General features: G+C 39.6%; 1 long non-coding RNA gene across 1 annotated transcript in view; it reads right to left on the reverse strand.

The window, feature by feature from the left end:
- The window catches only part of LOC105553169, a 217,289-nt gene that overhangs the window by 88,986 nt on the left and 107,763 nt on the right, over positions 1 to 20,540 (reverse strand). Inside the window, exon 2 of the long non-coding RNA XR_001008112.1 lies at positions 6,411 to 6,475. This is a non-coding gene — a long non-coding RNA (uncharacterized LOC105553169). The remainder of the gene's footprint in view (positions 1 to 6,410; positions 6,476 to 20,540) is intronic.

A 20,540-nucleotide genomic window follows, 5' to 3' on the forward strand; every position in this document is an offset into this window, starting at 1 on the left:
ACAAGAACAAAGACAATTTAAGGAAAATAAAAAGGGGGAAAAATAACCTCAGAAATTAATGAATTAGAAAGTAAATTATAGACAAAATACACAAATCTAAGAGTGGATTCTTTGTAGAAAAAAAATTTCTGATCAAACATTTAGCAGGCCTAATCAAATAGAAAAGAGAAAAAACCTACATATATAAAACTGCGAAAAACAATGAATATGACCACAGACATGAGTAAAAATTGTGTAATATTGTATTCTGACAAATTAAAAATTTAAATTAAACAGATGATTGGTAAAGAAAACATAAATGATGCCAAAAAGCTTAATGAATAAATAGGGAAGAAAATTTCACAATTTTCTAAAATTCCTTGTGGAAAAAGATGGAAGGCTTTTCCATTTTTTATGGCAATCTCTACACAGATATTTGAAAACATGAAAAACTCCAGAAATATAAATTTATAGACCAATCTTCCTCATAATTATAAATGAAAAAATTCTAAATCAAATATTGACAATTTAATTTAGAAATGTAGTCTAAAAATATTATATCATGTTCAAGAACAATTTCCTCTAAGAATGAAAACATTATTTACTATGGAAATTTCAAAAGAATTTACTGCATTAGGTCAAAAGAGAAGATGCTCAAGGGTATTGATTCTGGATAAAAGAAGTGACAAATTACATTTTAGAAAAGAAGTATCAATATTAAAATTCTTCCCCCAAAGAATTAATAGGCATAATTAATTTTGTTTAAATCCAGTAAGATTTTTGGAAACATGGTAATAAAAAGCTAAAGTACATCTGGGAGAAGGGAATACTTAATAATTGACCATTCAGTTAGAAAAGCCAGAGATATATAAGTTGATTTCAGAAAATACATAAAATTTATGAATATGTAGTATAATTACGTGTAGAAGCATATATATTGTGATATTAGTTAAAATGACAAAAACGAAAACAAATTTGAAGGTACAATACAATACTCTAAACCTAGAATATTAGGTATAGAAATTATGGAATAACTATATAGAGATTTCAAGGCAGATGTTAAACATCATGTAGAAAAATATTATACCAGTAAGTCCATGTTCACATATTGAAAATGATCCCAATCCTACAAATGTATATGCACGTAAACTATATATGTAATACATAAAATATATTTTGTGCTGTCCCCACAACACTTTTTATTTATAAAAAAATGCCACAATGTGGTATCAGCCATAACAATCCACATCAACAATGTGACATTGCTATGTTGATTCTCTCTAAATGACATGTTTTTGGATGACTATTATTTTCTTTTTGTGCTTTTCTGTATTTTTCATATTTTCTAAAAAGAATGTGTTAAAATATCAGAAAAGATATTTTGTATTAATAACACCATACTAATATTGTGCATAATGTTTTGCATAATTCTAATCTTTTTAATCACAGAAATCTGAAAATCTTATAAAATTGTTAGCACTTTCGCCAGAAAAAATAAATGCATTATATACAAGTAAGCATCAAATTTTATATAACGTTACAGATTTTACAGACCCACTGAAGCCCATTCAAGAGCTCTAGGTGAGAAACACTATGGAAAAGTTCAAAGAAATTCCTTATGTATTATCTCAATGGAGTCTCATCAAAACTTTGTAAATAGGAATAGCTACTATTTTTACCAATTTAAGAATGAATAAACTATGTCTCAAAGAGGTAAAGAACGCACAGTTGACAGGGACAGAATTCACACCAGTGGCCACATCCTGTTGCCTTAGCACTGTGAGTTTCATGTCGTAGCACAGGGTGGTTTATTATACACAGAACAGGATATTGTCAAATAACAAAACCAGACCTTGAATCCTGATTCACTCGTGAAATTTTGAAAAACCTCCTGACTTTATCATGCCTTGGTTTCATCATCAATAAAGTAGAGATAATAACACTTGCCCTGCATATCCCCCAGAGTTGTCATAGAGATAAAATGTAGGGGGAAGCATTTGCAAACATAATTTATCTTTATTATTATTAATACATAAACGTGTCTATTATGAATCTATTACAACTCAGGCCAGCACTGGGGTAAGTGCTGATGGGACCTAGGTGGGGGAAGAAAAAGACAAAGCATCTTACTAAAAGGCAATTAAAACGCACCATTCTAGTTCAAAAAGTCTGTTTCCATGAGTAATTAGCAATCTATTATGCATCTGACAATGGTTTGTTGGCTATTAACATCAGTTCCGTATGGCCATCCTATAAAGTGAATCGACATAGCAGGGAGTTCCCAGCTTTAAAAAATGTATGCTTTCACAGGTATCTGTCTAATTTATGTCTGCGATTTAATTTCAATGATTAAAATTTTAAGTTAATTTTGAAGTCTGCTCTTTTTCCACTGCATTCACCACAGACTTGCTGAAGACTCCAGGACAATTAAGGCACATAAAAGCGTAACAAAGCTCCCTCTCCCTGTTTGATGCTATCGGGCTTCGTATTCTTCGTGTCAGAGATAATTCACATGCCTTGATGCCCCGGATACTTTGGTTGCATAAGTAGGCTAGGTCTTTCATAAATGTGAGTTGAGTTGAAGTGTGTGAATAAGATGCTGAGCTAGTGCTCTCTGAGGTGCTCCAACCGTGACTAGCTGGGTACCATCTCACCTCCATGCAACTCAGTTTTCTCATCAGTAATCTGGGTATCCTGAAGCCTGTTTTAATGGGAAAAGTCTCTGCAAATTGCAATGGCCCGTGAAAGTGGAATAAATCATGATTTTTTGCATTTAGAACTTCCCTGAGCTAGTTCTTTCCAATATCTTCTTCATCACAAACAGTCTATGACATCACCTAATGTACTTAACAGTCTGCCTCTAAAACTGAACTGAGACTCACGGCCCATGTTCTCGTTTGGGGTTTTTGCTGCAGATTGCACTCACCTATTTAGATACCCCTTGTTCACTATTCAGCAGGGGATGGGCCATCTGGATCCATTATCTGTTTTATTTCTTATGTACCCCACAGAAGGGTAGTTAAAGCAAAAAACTTTATGTGCTGATCCTTTCATTCTTAGTCACAACCCTTCTACAGTTGCTCCGCAGTGACGGTACGGAACCCGTAAGTGTGAGATCACTCCAGGCTGCTCTTCTAACCTCTAAATGGAGTCAGTCCTCAGGGATGGATGGAATTTCACTGCATTTTCTCATTTCATTTGTATAATGAAATCATTGTTTGGCCTTTCGTTCTGGGCTTTCACCCTTTTCGGTCTTAAGGTGGACCATTCAGTAGCCCCTTCCTATTTCTCTACGAAAACTAAGAATCATAAATGGACTCTCATCAAATCTCAACAATTTCATGTATTTCTAAAAGTATCACATCAAATACATTCCGCCTTCACAGCAGTATCCATTTGTTATATACTTGCATGTACTTATATACACATAGAAGTGAATATGTATATAAATCTATAATGTGTGGACGTGGTAAAACTCAAACCATCACCGGAAAAATCAATTGCTTATCATCACTGATTGGATCAGTTGTGTGATGACACGATCCACGTGTGATCGGATTCAACTCCAAAGAGCAGCATGCAATGAAACATCAGCCTTCCCTGGAATCACCTGGGGTACTTGTTAAACTAGAGACAATCAGACCTTGCCCCAGAATGATAGGTGGTTTATGGAATAAACAGAGATAAAGTTTTTTAAAAAATGTATCTGTTGATTTATAGCCAAAAATCTCCCCAACGTTACATGGAGGGCAACAAAAGGGAGACTTGTTGAGTAAATTGCACAATATTCATTTAATGTGAACACCACAGTGATTAGCAAGAAGCCAGTTAAACAGAAAAATGCATGTGGTATTATGATAAATAAAAAGCCAGCATAATAATTGATGGATCAGAGAAAAAGATCAGCAGTAAATCAACATACTTGGGAAGCTTTAGTTTTGAGCAAAGATGTTCATTCACATTAGTAGGGAAATAATGTATTATCTAAGAAAAGTGGTGAGGCATCTAGCTACCTAAAAAATCGTATCCTCCTTTACACTTACACCAGCACAAATTCCAGAAGAATGAATGAAAATAAAGCCATAAAAACAATAAAGGAGAGCATCGAAAATACTATAATCTCAAAATAAGAGAGTTTTCCAACTGTAATCTAAAACCCAAAAGACAATAAAAAATACTGATCAATCCAACTGTGTCCAGGCCTGTTTTTAGAAGCTTTTTCTCCGCAAATAAACACCATAAACAAAATAAAAAGACAAAGAACATACTGGAGAAAATATTTACAACTCTTAATGTACAGGGCTAATTAATATATGAGTCATTAAAAGTCAGTATTTTTTAAATTCCATTAAAAGTGGGTAGATGACAGAAAAACATACAGAAAATAAAATGTGATTTTCATCATATACAAAGTTTCTCAACCTTACTTATTGTAAGAAATAGACAACAAAACTTCAGGAAGATACTATGTTTCACTTAGGTTAACAAAGATGAAAAACCTGATGACACACGATGTTGTGGAGAAATGAGCACTGTCATTCATTGCTGGTGGGCGTGTAAATTGGTAAATCTCTAGTCAATTAAAATATAAAATGCACACACTATTTGACCCAGGACTTCCATTTCCCATAAATTTCTCAAGTAGTTGAGAATTTAAATTTTAAAGGAAAATGATAACTCTTTCTTGGTCATAGTCCTAAGGTATCAACAAGTCACTACCACAACTTGTTATAAAGACATCAAAATTGGCCAGGCGCGGTGGCTCATGCCTGTAATCCCAGCACTTTGGGAGGCTGAGGTGGACGCATCACAAGGTCAAGAGTTGGAGACCGTCCTGGCCAACACGGTGAAACCCCGTCTCTACTAAACATACAACATTAGCTGGGCGTGGTGGTGCACGCCTGTAGTCCCAGCTACTTGGGAGACTGAGGCAGGAGGAACACTTGAACTGGGAAGACAGAGGTTTCAGTGAGCCAAGATCGCGCCACTACACTTCAGCCTGACAACAGAGTGAGACTCCGTCTCACACACACACGAAAAAACACATCAAAATTGGTCAGCGACAATCCACTTTAGTAACACACTTCTGAAAGCTAGCCAATCAGTAACAGCCTTACTTCTGAAATCCAACTATTAGCAACAGGCACACTCCAAATGCCAAGCTTTCACTGCTAAAGGTCAATTAATTTCCAAACACACTTCTCACAGTGTTTTAATTCCTGAACTTAATGCTTCCCAAACCCTATATATGATCAGCATTTGCTTGTTTTAACAGAACTGTGTCCTACAAGCACTGTTGTCTCTTGTTTAGCAAGCAATAAAGTCAGATTTTTGCTTTAGATACTGAGTGGCAGCCTTTTCCTTCCATCCAAGAACTAGAACATAGGAGAGACAGCATATGCATAAAGATGTTCTACTCCTTTTCAAAGCATTGTTTAGCATAGCAACAGACTGCAAACAATGTAAATAATCTCGAAGGACCTGTAAATTAGAAACCAGAAACATCAGATGTGTCCTGGAAAGGGAACTAGCTGGCATGGGGCAAAGAAGGAAGGAGAGACAAATACATTTCATATACACAATTTTGGAGTTCTTAACATTTTGCCCCATTGGCAGGTATTACATATTAAAAAGTAATTGATTTAAAGTCAGAATTTTAAATTGTATGTGTAAAAGGAAAAAATACATATGAAGTTGGTAACAAACCAGTAACTGTTGCTATGCTAAATTATCAGTGGAATAGTTTTTTCAATGTCTCTTTCCCTAAACCTTTCATAATGTTGTGATATAACTTGTAATTTTAAATGGAAATTATTTCTAAATTTCATGCACAATATCAAACCAAAATGCAGCAAATGAGATTATTCCATTTTAAACTGGCGTATAACCACAATATTGAAGGCGCATAAAGCTAATTTCTCTTATTAGGAGAAATAACCAAGGAGAAAAGAGGAATTAGAGAAGTCCAATTACATTGCATGAGAGAAATTGACAGAACAAAATCTTCCTATAACATTAAAAGGCTTCAAGCAAAGCCCGAAAGCTCTGTGAGACTTAGAGCTAACACTTCCATTCCCAACAGCTTGGAGAGCAACACTCTTGTTGCACCGGCACTCAGGTGCAACTATAGACACAAGCAACTATTTACTTGCAAAAATAGACAAGTAATGCACGTGTATTGCAAACTTCGCAATTACTTGTCTATTTTTTAAAGTTAACCTAGTAAAGAGTAGATACATATTTTGCTTTATTTTAAATTAGTTCTTTCTCCCTGATACACAAGTCCAGGGAAGATCCCAGCAGCCTCTACTTCCAGAAGACAGCTACACATACAGCACAATAACCATCAGAAATAACATCTCCCACTATCACACTTGCTGAGGCACTCAAGTCCTCAAGAAGAAAAAAAAAATAGACCTGAATTTTCTTACCACTGTGTAGTGTGTTCTTGGAATTCAGAAGCCAGGTTGCGCTTTTTTCTTTCAACTGGAGAACTCTAAAAGGGGAAAAGAGTAAAACAATTGAAATCATATTGCTTAAAAGCTATCCTGAGCTGTTGAGTGGGGAATAAAATAGTACATTAAAATGATCCAAACTATCAAACAGAACTATTTTCATCCATCATTGGATAGTGACACATAACTCAGACTGTGCCGACTTGCATGGTGAGGTTAAGTTGCAGGGTTTCAGCCACTCATTAATCCTAAGGAAACTCACAAGGCATATTTGTATTATTCCATCACTTAAGACAACTTTAATCCAGTCCCCCATTCCATTTTCATTTCTAGTCTTGAAATACTTAACACAAGGTAAATTGATTACAGAATAAAGTAACATTCTTGGCATAGAATTTAATTTTGCAGTTTATTCATTTTAATTGGTGACTATACTCAAAACCCCTGACAAACAAGAAATTTGAAAGATCTGATGATTAAACTGTTAATCCAAACTTCCTCCTGCACAAAAAATTGTAATTTTTAGGACTAAAACCAAAAGGCAGACTTTGAATATATTTGCATTTCTTTTCATGTTCAAGAAATCACTTAACTAATCACTCGTATCAGTCTTATACATAAAATTTAGAGTTTTAAAAGTTTTTTTCAAAGGCTGCCATTAGGTGATCTGGCAATATCTAATAAAATTAAAAATACATAAGGCCAGGCACCATGGCTCATGCCTGTAACCCCAGTCCTTTGGAAGGCCAAGGTGGGGATGGATATTGCTTGAGCCTGGGAGTTCTAGACAAGCCTAGGCAACATAGAGAGAGACTCAGACTCCACAAAAAATTTTTAAACATTAACCAGGCATGGGCATGCATGCCTGTAGTTCCAACTACTTGTGAGGCTCAGGCAGGAAGATTCTTTGAGTTCAGAAAGTCGAGGCTGAAGTGAGCGGTGATTATGCCACTGCACTCCAGCGTGAGTGACAGAGCAAAACCTTGTCCCAAAAAATAAAATAAAATAAAATTCTTATGCTACAATTTCATTTCTGGGGATTTGTAAAGGCACATGCACCATGACACTCATTACAGCATTGCCATTTGGAGGTCAAGAACTAGAAACCATGTTAATGCCCATAGATGAAAGAATGGTGGGATAAATCCATGGAGCAATGTTATATTCACTGGACAGAATATGAAGCATTCATGGAATGTAATTAAATAGCATTAATTATATGTTAAAGAATTTTGTCAATGATTTTGATTGGGAAAAGCAGTAGGCAGAAAGAGAGCAAAACGGTTTTGTAATAAAATGGTTACTCTCTCTCTATACATATATATATAAAAATATGTGTATATATGTAGATATTATATATATCTATATATACACACATATACATACATATATAAACAAATTGTAAAACTAAGCCTTCGTATCAATTATTCCCAATCAAGAGTGATATTGCCTGCTAGAGATATTTCATGATGTCTGGAGACATCAAGGCTGTGGGGAGCATGCTCTTAGCACCTGGTGAGTGGAGGCCAGGGATCCCGATAAACATGCCTTGTCGCGCAGGACAGCCCCCAACCTCAAAGACTTATCTGGCTCACGTGTCAATAGCACTGAGGCTGAGACATTCCTGTATGTGGAGATGATATGATTTTATAATTAAATTACATATGTATAGAAAATGTTTGGAAGCTCACACACCAGATTGTCCACGTAGCTCATCTAGTGAGAGATGGGGGTGGGGATGAAGGCTGAGATGCTAGTGGAGAGGAAGAAGTAGTAGACGGAGGTGCCCAGGTTAGGGTCAGTTTTATAATACAATCTTTTCTCTTATATCTTGATATGCTTCAGCTCTGTGTTCCCACCCAAATCTCCTCTTGTAGCTCCCATAATTCTCACACATTGAGGGAGGAACCCAGTGGGAGACAATTGAAACATGGGAGTGGGTCTTTCGCATGCTGTTCTTGTGATAGTGAATGTGTTTCATGAGATCTAACGTTTTTAAAAAGGGAAGTTTCCCTGCACAAGCTCTCTCTTTGCCTGCTGCCATCCACGTAATATGTGACTTGCTCCTCCTTGCCTCCTGCCATGATTGTGAGGCCTCCCCAGCCGTGTGAAACTGTAAGTCCAATTAAACCTCTTTCTTTTGTAAATTGCCCAGTCTTGGGTATGTCTTTATCAGCAATGTGAAAACAGACGAATACATACCTGTATCAAATTACCTTGAAATTATTACAGTCATGTCTCTTTTTGTTTCTTAGATGCAGTAAAGTAAAGGCATAACTTTAAAATTTCACTAAACCACACTCTTCCCAGATAAATGAAAAATGAACCCAACTTGGAAGGAAATCCCAACTTAAAGGCCATCAAAGGGAGAGAAATGATAACTTAGCCAGTCTGGTCTTTGGTCAATCTTTGTACAATATTGCTTCTATTCTCCTAAATAATCTTGTTGATTTCAGTTAATCTGAACTGGCCTCACCCTCTTTCACTGTTCATATAAGTAGTTTGGTATTTTTATTACATGATAGGGCATTCAATTTTAAATATAGCAGAGCACCAAAAATATGAAAAGTCATTCATTAACTTTGCACAGATGTCAGTATGGCTCTTGTAGTTGTTCCACTTTTCCTGCTAGCAAATCCACAAGATACACTTCAAAATGAGTATTCTGCCTTATGTCAGATGTGAACCACACCCAGTCAATGCCGTTTCTGAATTAAGAGGTAGTACTTTTTGTCATCTTTCCTAAACTGTTAGTCTTTAGGTGTTTTGTGCAGATTTTAGCAAAAGCACAGAACTTCATTGTATTCTGAGTAAACCTTTCTTTGACGAAAGCCATTGTGAGGCTTGTATATGGCTATATGGCATTACAGTCAGATGTCAGTGCCACCAAGAAAAAGTACCTATTCTCACTAAATGCCACATGTCAGGTTACTGCACACACATAAAACACTAGGAACACAGAGGGTGCTATGGGAGGCCAAACTGATCCTCACTATTCATCAGAGGAAAATAACATTTTTTTGGTACTCCTATTTCTAACTCTTTCCAGGCCCTTGCCCCTTGATTCCATTCATCCTGCTCTCACTGGGGTGATAAATTCTCCTTCTCCCATCTTTTGCTCCCATCAGTTCTTCTCTCACTCCTTCCTGATGATTTTATTTTATTGTGGAGTATTTCCTTACCAGACTGCAAGGTTTTGTAATTCTCAGCATAAAGTATTTTTCCACCTGAAGTCTCCTTACCCAAATATCTATCCTCAAGCTATTGTCTGATTACACTTCCAATCTCATGAAGATGCTGTTCCCAGTCCAGCCTACATATCCACACTCATTTGTGTGTACTAAGTGCTTGTTTTCTGATTACCCCTCTGATGAGATGACACCACAACCCTTTGATACCCACTCTGTTCTGATTCTCAAGGTCTATTTTAACTTTCTTGGTTATGTCACAAAACACAGATTATAAGACTATCAGAGTAAAGCCGGGAGCACTGGCCCACAGTAGCCAATAGGTTTCAATTCCCCTGCTAATGCCATTCATTGGAAAGTTTGCTTTTGCAGTGTCCAGAGGAATGCCTGTGGGGGAGGCCACCATGATGCACTGGCAGTGTTGGCATCAGTAGAAGTGGGTAGTGGCAGTGGACATAGCCGGCACCTATTTATTGCCCAAAACTAGCCATAAGGGACCTTTCGATGGCAGGGAAAATCTAGGGTTTATGTGCCTGGTCTATGTCCCTGAAGTGCATTTAATTTAAGAGTGTGGATATATACATAGACATGCACACAAACTACATGTGTGTGTCTCCAATGTGGAAAAGACCAAAAGTGTTTGTAAGCTGTAGACCAGCAGAGATTTCTTCTTGTTTCTTCCACATTTTCCAGGAAAGTCCAAATTCCTTCCTGACATAACCTTCTTCCCTAGCCGTCTGTTGGGCAACTCTTTGAAGAACCTCCCAGAACATGCTTCTTGCCAGCTCTCGTGACTGGTTCCTTCAATGTATGCAAGTGTCCAATCAAAGGTCACTGTGATGGTTAATATTAGGTGTCAACTTGATTGGATTTGAAGGATGCCTACATGGCTAGTAAAGTATTGCTTTTGGATGTGTCTGTGTAAGTGTTGCCAGAGGAGACCGACATTTGAGCAGGTGGACTGGGAGAGAAAGACCCACCCTCAATGTGGGTGGGCACCACCCAATTGGCTGCCAACATGACTAGAACAAAACAGACAGAAGGGATTTGCCTTGTCTCAGATGAGACTTTGGACTTTAGACTTTTGAGTTAATGCTGGAATGAGTTAAGACTTTGGGGGACTGTTGGGAAGGCCTGAGTATATTTTGTAATGTGAGAGGGATATGAGATTTGAAGGGGCCAGGGGCAGAATGATATGGTTTGAATCTGTGTCCCCATTAAATCTCATGTGGAATTGTAATCCCCAATGCTGGAGGAAGGGCCTGGTGGAAGGTGAGTGGATTATGAAGGCGGAGTTCCCACGAATGGTTTATCACCATCCCCTTGGTGCTGTTCTTGTGACAGTGAGTGAATGAGTTATCACAAGACCTGGTTGTTGTACAAGTGTGTGGCACCTCCCTGCTGTCTCTCTTCCTCCTGCTCCAGCCATGTAAGACTTCTGCTTCCCCATTACCTTCTGCCATGATTGTAAGATTCCTGAGGCCCCCCCAAGAAGCAGAAGCCACTATGCTTCCTGTATAATCTGCGGAACCATGAGTCAATTAAACCTCTTGATATGGTTTGGCTGTGTCCCCACCCAAATCTCATCTTGAATTGTAGCTCCCATAATTCCCGCATGTTATGGGAGGGACCCAGTGGGAGATAATTGAATCATGGTGATGGTTCCCCTATATTGTTCTCATCGCAGTGAATAAGTCTCATGAGATCAGATTGTTTGATAACCCCTTTCACTTGGCCCTCACTCTTCTCTTGCCTGCCACCATATGAGATGTGCCTTTCACCTATCATTATGATTGTGAGCCCTCCCCAGCAACATGGAACTGTGAGTCCATTAAACTTCTTTCTTTTGTAAATTGCCCAGTCTTGGGTATGTCTTTATCAGTGGCATGAAAACAGACTAATACACCTCTTTTCTTACAAATTACCCGGTCTCAGTTATTTCCTTACAGCAGTGTGAGAATGGACTGATACAGTCACGTCCTCAGAGAAGCCATCTCTGACTGCTGTATGAACAGGGCCTGGCCCTGCCTCCTGGCTGTTCAACCCAGCCTCACTCTATTCTATAAGCCAGCATCATTTTCTTCACAGCATGTGTCCCCTTCTGATGTAACACTATCAATGTTTGCTGGGTTATGTGAATCTTAACCCTGTGTTCATCCCCTGCCCATGCTCACTGTGTTGTGATCACCACCATGGGAAAGGCTGGGCTGTCCTCTGGACCAGGCATCTACCACAGGACAAGGCATGAGGTGGACACTGGACAGAGGTTCATGCAATTTCTTAATCTGTTTTCTGTACAGATGAGGAAGAAAGGCCCAGAGAGATGATATAACCCAGCCAAGGTCACTCAGCAAATACTAATAAGTGAACATTTCATTTGAGCCCAGAATCCTTTACCCTCAAGCATTGGCTCAGATTTAATTTACTTTGTTTTGTTTTGTCTTTCAGAAAAAACTATAAATAACTGAAGCAGACTGTTTTTTCCCCAAGGGAAGTCCAGAAAAGTGACTGTATATTCTATGAAGAACATAAGTATGTCTCAGTCATGAGCCAGATATTTTCAAGTAATTCTCAGGAATTCTCAAGGAATTCTGAGTTCTGACCTTCCCCTTCCCATGGTGAACTCAGAGCCACAAAGTCTGCTGCACACAGATCTTCTACAGATGCAAATCTGAGAGCCCTGTTGGCTCAAAGGTATCCCTGCCGCTTATGCTAAGTTGCTTTGCCTCAGCTTCCAAAAAACCTCACTGAAAAAGTAGGCTCAAATTCTAATACCCCTTATCTTGAGTCCCTGAGACAAGTCATCTCCTTCCCCCAAGGCTCCCATCATCTCCTTCTCCTTCTCCTTCATCTTCCTCCTCCTCTTCTTCTTCCTATTCTCTCATTTGGCTCTTCATTTGTGTTTCTATTGTTCCTTGCACCTAGTTCTTTTACAACATCCATGGCACTTCATACTGTTAGGTATTTGGTTATATACACAGTGAGCATCCTAGATTTCAGAACCAAGCACATGCCAAGTGCCTTATATGTTACAAAGTTAATTTATTTAATCCTCCCAATACATTTATGCAGCCAATATTTGTATCCCAGTTTTAAAGATTAAGGCAACTGGGTCTCAGACAGATGAATTCACTTGCCCCCTGATAATAGAGCTCACAGAGACAGCCTGTCCCAAAGTCCAGTTCATCTCTTTACATCCTTGTAAGTCATTATAATCCCTTTGTGACTTACATGAAATGCAGAATGGGGAGAGGGTGTAGGGAGAATGGGAGACAGGCAGGCAGTACAGAAGAGGTAAGAGATTGGGCGTTGGAGGAGACTTTGTGTTTGAATCTTTATGAACTATGGACACATGAGGTAACCATTCCAAGCTTCACAATTCTCTTACAAGCTTTACAAATCTCTCTTTCAAAAAGTAAAGACAGAATAATATTTTCCTCATAAAACTGACATAAGATTAAATAAGAAAATATATGAAATGTATATTTGCCCCAGAGTCTAAAGGATAAGTGATGCGTAAATACATTATCTAGGAAATGCCAGAGGGGCGCCAGTGTGTACATCGGCGGGGCTGAGTATCTGGAGGCCCTGGTTTTGGGCCTGCGTGTAAAACCGTAAGGTATAACAAGATAGGAGTCCTGAGCTGTTCTGACCCTGGAGATGTGGGCTTAACTACAAGTGCCTATTATTACCATGTCTTCCCCAGCCACCGACAAGCCAGAATGCCTAAGATCGTCAGACTGCCAGGAACAGCTGGAAGGACACCAGCATATGATAGGGGACAGAGATCCAGAGCACTTCAGGAGACCACGGAGAGCAGGCACCATCTTCCACTGAAGGGGAGGCTGTTATTAATCGGGGAAAATAATTGTTCTCAAAATCCTGGTTCTTTTAAAATGCAACTACCATATTTTATTTTTCTAGTGAGTAGAGTCACCAAATTTAGCAAATAAAAACGCGCTATAGCTAGTTACATTTGAACTTTAGGTAAGCAACGAGTGAATTTTTATTGTAAGCATTTCCCATGGGATATTTGGTAACCTTAGCTCTGAGCAATGTTGATTTCTAGGTATCCCTTCTCTAGTTTAACCATTGGAGATGTGACTGTGTTTGAAAACATTGGGTCCCAGATGTCATACGAATGGTTGATAAAGGATGGCTCTTACAACTCTGAATCAAGGAAAGGCCCAGGAACTCACAAGTATTCTACATCTTAACCGCTGTCCCCAAACAGCATTGCTATTGCTATTCTTAATTCTCTCTGCAGTGGCAACTAAAACCCCTCATTCTGCACACGTGAAGTGTCTCTCCACTGTACATTGTTTGTTTCCTTTTAATTTTCAAAATTCATATTCTTCACATTAAAATACCAGACACTTACATTAAGACAGAGCCTCTGCCTGTGGCTCAGGCTGGAGTGCTGTGGTACAATCATGGCTCTCTGCAGCCTTGACTTTCTGGGCTCAAGCAATCCTCCCAACTGCCCCTTCCCTCGTAGCTGGACTACAAGCATGTGCCCCAACGCTCAGCTACTTTTAATAATTTTTTGTACAGACATGGTCTCGTTATGTTGCCCAGGCTGGCCTCAAACTCCTGAACTCAAGCAATCCACCTACCTTAGCCTCCCAAAATGTTGGAACTACACTGCACCCAGCTCTTTCTTCTAAATAAATAAACAACACTTTGATTTCTATTTTTAATCACTCCATCCCCATACGAGATCACTATTAATCCTCGTTGAAATTTCCCACAAATTCAGTGCTTTCTTCGCACTATCAGAAGTTACCCTTATGGCCTATGAGGAATTATCGGGTTGGTGCAAAAGTCATTGCTGTTTTTGCCATTGAAAGTAATGGCAAAAATCGCAATGACTTTTGCACCAACCTAATACAAATACTTAAGATTGTGATGTGAGTTCTTTAAAAGTTTGATTACCCCAAATTTGTATTTAAAAAAACTACTTTGAAACGTTTTAGGTAAGTATCTATGAGTCAAAATATTTGTGAAGGGGGAAAGTGACAATTTATCTGAATAGGAAAATAGTATTTCAAAGATCCTATCTCCAACTTTACTGAGGTATGACTCGCGAAGGGCAGTGAGAGACTGTCCCAGTTTTGCGTCTGGTTTCATGTCTCTATTCCACCCATATGTGGAGGTCATTTGATAAGCATGGGTCCTCCTCATGGCAGGGGCAGTTCCTTATCCATGCTCATGGCCCTAACAGTGGTCTTTCACATCATTTCTTGGGCAGAAACACATTTAATTATTGTTATGCAAGAAATGTATCCTTATAAACCATGGAACTTGTCAAAAGGTGGTTTGTAAACGTTTCTCATGCAAATAACCCTCTGGTGATTGACAGCAGTCCCTTCTAGGGCCTCTTGCCTGCAGTGCTGATTCAGTGGGGCGGGATGGCTGGTGGGTAGGGCGGGGGATGGGGGTGGGGTGGGGTGGGGTGGTGAGGAGTGGGGCCAGGATCCTGAATTTTAACCACTACCCCAATCTGACCCAAGTGCCCCTGATTCTCTGAACGCAGTTCGAAGAATACTGCTGTCCCCTCTATAAACTGCTCCCAGATACAGGAAGACGCCAGCAAAGTGACAGAGAAGGCTTATAGGTTTAAGATCTTAAAAGAACTTCAATCCAGGGTTAAAGAGAAAAGCAAAACGAAAAGTTAAACTTCAGAAGGATACCTCAGTCAAATGAGCCTTCCAGGGTTCCTTATTCTTCCCCAATTCCTGAGCTTGATATTGACCTGGGAAAGGTCAGGCTTTAAAGTTAAATGCAGGCCGAGCACGGTGGCTCACGCCTGTAATCCCAGCACTTTGGGAGGCCGAGGCGGGCGGATCACCAGGTCAGGAGATCGAGACCACGGTAAAACCCCGTCTCTACTAAAAATACAAAAAATTAGCCGGCCGCGGTTGCGGGCGCCTGTAGTCCCAGCTACTCGGGAGGCTGACGCAGGAGAATGGCGTGAACCCGGGAGGCGGAGCTTGCAGTGAGCCGAGATGGCGCCACTGCACTCCAGCCTGGGGGACAGAGCGAGACTCCGTCTCAAAAAAAAAAAAAAAAGTTAAATGCGGAACTTTTTAAAAGCTACCTCTCTGGGGCCAAGGAGGGTACACATGTGGGACAGGACCCGGGGGGCCCTGCACCCCGGTCCTGCAGCACCTAGCAACCCAGCCTGGATCGGGCATGACTTGTCATGCCACAAAATTCCCCTCTGCATCTGAACATAGTCTTTCTTTCTCAGATACCCTCCATGGCCACTATTTTTCTACCACTGCTCTCTTCTGACCTAAACTGGTAAGTACAAGTTTTCCCTTTGTTACGCAGTACAGGCATGATCTGCTTTTATCATTCAATGGCAACAATATCTTGATATGGTTACTTGGTCTCCTCTGAAAATTGTTTCTTCTCGGACACAGGTCGCGTTTTGATGCAAATAAAAAAACTGTTGTCAAGGACAATAAAAGTCTTGGCTTCCTGCAAATAGCAAAATTGAGATAAGGAAGCAAAGTTCACAGCAACATAGCTGAGTGGGGCTCAGCGCCAGTGCCTGACCGCTTAGGTTTCACAGCTCCACCTCCACCATCGGACTACCCCTGGGTAAGTTAATGAACCTCTCTGTGCCTCGGTGTCCTCATATTTATTTTTTATATCTCTTAATTTTTATTACTCATAAAAGCTTTAGTTTGAATTTAGCTCTCTGCCTCTGTGCTTGTTCCTTCAACACTTTTGACAATGATTTTCTGCTCCTCAATAAGAAAAGCATGCTTGATCCCTTCACAAGCACAGTTAGCACACATGGAACCACCACAGGCCTTCCTGACATGTTTCTGTGTTTTGGACAAGCTCATAAGATTTTAGGTCTCACAGCATGAAACCCTTGAACATGCTGACTACAGATTTTGGTGCTATCCCAAGCTTCTTGGTGTAAAGGTAAACAATTTTACTACCACGGGTTCTGGGTAGCCGAGTGTAGTGAGAAGCTGGCTTGCGGAAAAACCTGTGACGGTTTGTCAAACACTGGACCATTCTGAGTGCCTCTAGACATCGTCCCCAGAAGAGGAAAAAGCTCATCTTTAAATCAAAGAAAACTCCAGCACGGCCAGGCGCGGTGGCTCACACCTGTAATCCCAGGACTTTGGGAGGCTGAGGCGGGTAGATCACGAGGTCGGGAGTTCAAGACTAGCCTGGCGAAGATGGTGAAACCCCGTCTCTACTAAAAATACAAAAGAAAATTAGCCGGGCGTGGTGGCACGCGCCTGTAATCCCAGCTACTCCAGAGGCTGAGGCAGAGAATTGCTTAAACCTGGAGGGGCAGAGGTTGCAGTGAGCCGAGATGGCTCCACGGCACTGCAGCCTGGGTGACAGAGACAGACTGCGTCTCAAAAAATAAATAAATAAATAAATAAAACTCCAGCACCGATCTGGTGAGGAATGCTTTGAAATTTAGATGTCGGTTGATATCAAGTGCATAGAATCCAGTATGCTCAGTAAATATGAGCTGTCATCATCACAAGAAGAGAATGTTCAAAGCATTGATGCCTCCATCGGCTCCTATGAACAATGATCATAGTTCCTGTCTTTCTGTGACCTACTCAGTAAGAAACTATTATTGCCACTGGTTAGTTGCATCATTCCACTGGCCACGCTAAGTACATTCATGTCCCCTTCCTTCCATAGAGCATGAACATATATGCAGTCTCTAAGACTCTGTTATGCCTATGCTTTTCAAACCTCCGTCAATTACAGATGTGTGTGTGTACGTGTATGTGTGTATAACTGCAACTTTGAGAGCAATGTTTGTCCCCAAAATAAAACAAGGATTCATTCTCTCTGTCTGCCCTTCTCTGATTCTCCTATCTTTCCTCTTTCTCATTCTTTCTTCCATCCTTTGTCTCTGTCGCAGTCTCTCCCTCTTCCTCCCTCCCTCCATCTCCCTCTCCCTCTCTCTCTTTGTTTTTCTCTCTCTCACACATACTCTCCTAAAATAGAAGTATAGTATTAAGAAGAAAATAAGTAACTGCCTAATTTCCTAACATAAACATTTCATTTTATTTCCTATGGTTCCCCCCAACTACCCATGTGAAGAGAACTGAGAAACTATACTACCCTAGAAAATCAAATGACCAGAAATAAGCTTGCAACAGTCAATCTTTAAAATCCTTTCATTCCTTCCCTACACTTTCTCTCCCTTAGCTGTGTACCATTTGCCTGTAAGGCTGGGTGTCCTGGAAACCAGGTGGACATGTAGATTTGCCCATAGAGAAGCCATGCTTTCTCTGCAACTCAATTGTTATTAAATACTTCAGAGCCATCATTTGGTAAGATGAGCTAATAACCACCCTTCATCCTAACTCCTTTAATTCTTTGCCCTCAAACTGCCAACAGGGAGGAAAAGTTGGAAAGCCCCAAATTCTTTCACTGGGGCTGTACCTGCAAGCATTACACTTGTAAATGAAGCCTCAAAGGCACATACAATGGAATAGTGAGGAACGTGGCAGAAGTAGTCATCTAAATATGCCATGAGGAGTTGTGCAGCTTCAGAATCCAGTGGACTTTTTTCAAAGGGAGAATGCAATTGGGGAAGAGAAAGTGGAAGACAGAGGGTCTGAGATCATAAAGTCTTATTCTGATGAGAACTAAAACATTTCCTAGAAACCAGAATGGGAAGTCAGTTTTTACAGGTCCTAGCATTTCACAACTTCCGAAGATGTGCAGGTGGCTAAAACTGACGTTTTATTTCTTGAAAAAAAAACTACCTGGCATTGCATTTGCAAGAGGGCTCAGGCCTGCTGCTGCTTTGTGTCAGAATAATTATCACCCAGAAGTCCACGGTACCATTTTCTCATGAGAACTACACAATAGCCAAATTTTCTGGAAACTTAAAACATCTCAAAATGCATGGTACACTTTCTTTTTTTTTTTTAACCAAAATTTCCCTAAAATATACTGTTTTACAAGGTTAATTCCTAGAATTACAGAGGAAAAAACCCTGAAATTTTGAGTTCATGCAGAAGAAATTAACTACAGTAGCTTGTACTTTCTGAAATCATATTCTGTGACTTTGTTATAAAAGTTCCAGGCTAGGCATGGTGGCTCATGCCTATAATCCCAACACTAAGGGAGGCTGAGGTGGGAGGATCACTTGAGGCCAGGAGTTTGAGACCAGCCTGGGCAACATATTAAGACCCTGTTTCTACAAAAAATTAAAAAATAGCCAGCTGTGGTGGCACATGCTTGTGGAAGCTACAGGAGGATTGCTTGAGCCCAGGATTTCAAGGCTTCAGTGTGAGCTGTGATTGTGCCACTGCACTCCAGCCTGGACAACAGAGCAAGACTCTGTCTCAAAAACAAACAAACAAAAAATCCAGCATATATAAAATACTTTCTTGTTTTTCTGACCAGGGTTTCAAAAAGGGAACAACCCAAATGTGATGGTATACCTAGTAAATCACAACCCTATTCATATCTATAAACTCAAGTTGCTTAACAAAGGCAAATTAGGATTTTTTTCTCTTTAAGTATTTGCTAACACCTGTAAAGAATGGGACACAGTGGAAACTTGATGCAATATATACTAACAACCAGTGTCAAAATGAAGAGTCCAGGCACAGTGGCTCATGACTGTAATCCCAGCACTTTGGGATGCTGAGGCTGGCGGATCACAAGGTCAAGAGATTGAGACCATCCTGGTCAACATGGTGAAACCCCGTCTCTATTAAAAATACAAAAATTAGCTGGGCATGGTGGCAGGTGCCTGTAGTTCCAGCTAGTCGGGAGGCTGAGGTAGGAGAATCGCTTGAACCCGGGAAGCAGAGGTTGCAGTGAGCCGAGATCACGCCATTGCACTTCAGCCTGGGCGACAGAGCAAGACACCATTTCAAATAAACAAATTAATTAATTAAAATAAAATAAAATGAAGAATGTAACTGAAAGAAATAAACATGACGTAAAGAGAGATTTATTTGTATATTATTTCCCTAAGACAATTTCCTTCTAGAAACTTCTAGAAGTTGAATGACTGTGCAAAAGTATCTTCTTGTTTCTTAACTCGTATTGCTGGGATGCATTTCACTGAAAGTGGTAAAGTGCAATGAGATCTCTGCTTCCCTTAGTTACTCTCAAATTGAATGGCTGGTTAACAAAAGCCGTCTTAGGTATGAGTAGCTCAAAAACCTCCTCTACATATTACAAAGCCCTACAACAAGTGAGCTCAAGAGGTCAATGAAAATGCAATGTATGGACTTTTCCTATCCAGGCAGGACTCATTTTCCATTGTTTTTATTTCTGAAATGAAGAGCATTTCCCAAGCTGTTTGAGGAAGTTGGGCTGCTTGATGATTTAAGAGACATGTGATGAACACCCAAGTTCTCCATCTTAGTCACCACATCAGCATCAGGGATGTGATAATAGCTGTACTGTCCTAAATGCATACTTTCCAAAGACTGGTCTTGTTTGTTGCTTTCTGGAAAGGAAGTGACCAATGCATGCCTTTCTTCTTTAGGAACATCCTCCATTATATGCAGCTTCAGTAAACATCTCCCTTTGGTTTGATTTCCCACTCTTCAGACAATTAATTATACTCTTCAGGCTCCTAAGAGTAAAATCTAAATTCATTACTTTTTTTTTTTAAATTTATGACTTTAAACAGAAAATTAATGTTACTGGAATAAACAGATCTTTAGAAATCAAGCCAGTAACTGTATCCCACCCACCCCCTACAAAACAAAACAAAACACACAATTAAAATAGAAAGTCAAACAAAAATTAAAAAGACAAAAATTAGACAAAAATTAAAAGCCAAAAGTGCTATGTAATTGTGTGTACAGTTTATCACCCTGTAAAGATCTAGATGAATTGGTGCAATGCAAATAAGACTTCAAATAAGTACATCAATTTTAAAAAGAAA

This window comes from Mandrillus leucophaeus, unplaced genomic scaffold, assembly GCF_000951045.1.
Source record: "Mandrillus leucophaeus isolate KB7577 unplaced genomic scaffold, Mleu.le_1.0 Scaffold582, whole genome shotgun sequence".
Classification (NCBI taxonomy): Eukaryota; Metazoa; Chordata; class Mammalia; order Primates; family Cercopithecidae; genus Mandrillus; species Mandrillus leucophaeus.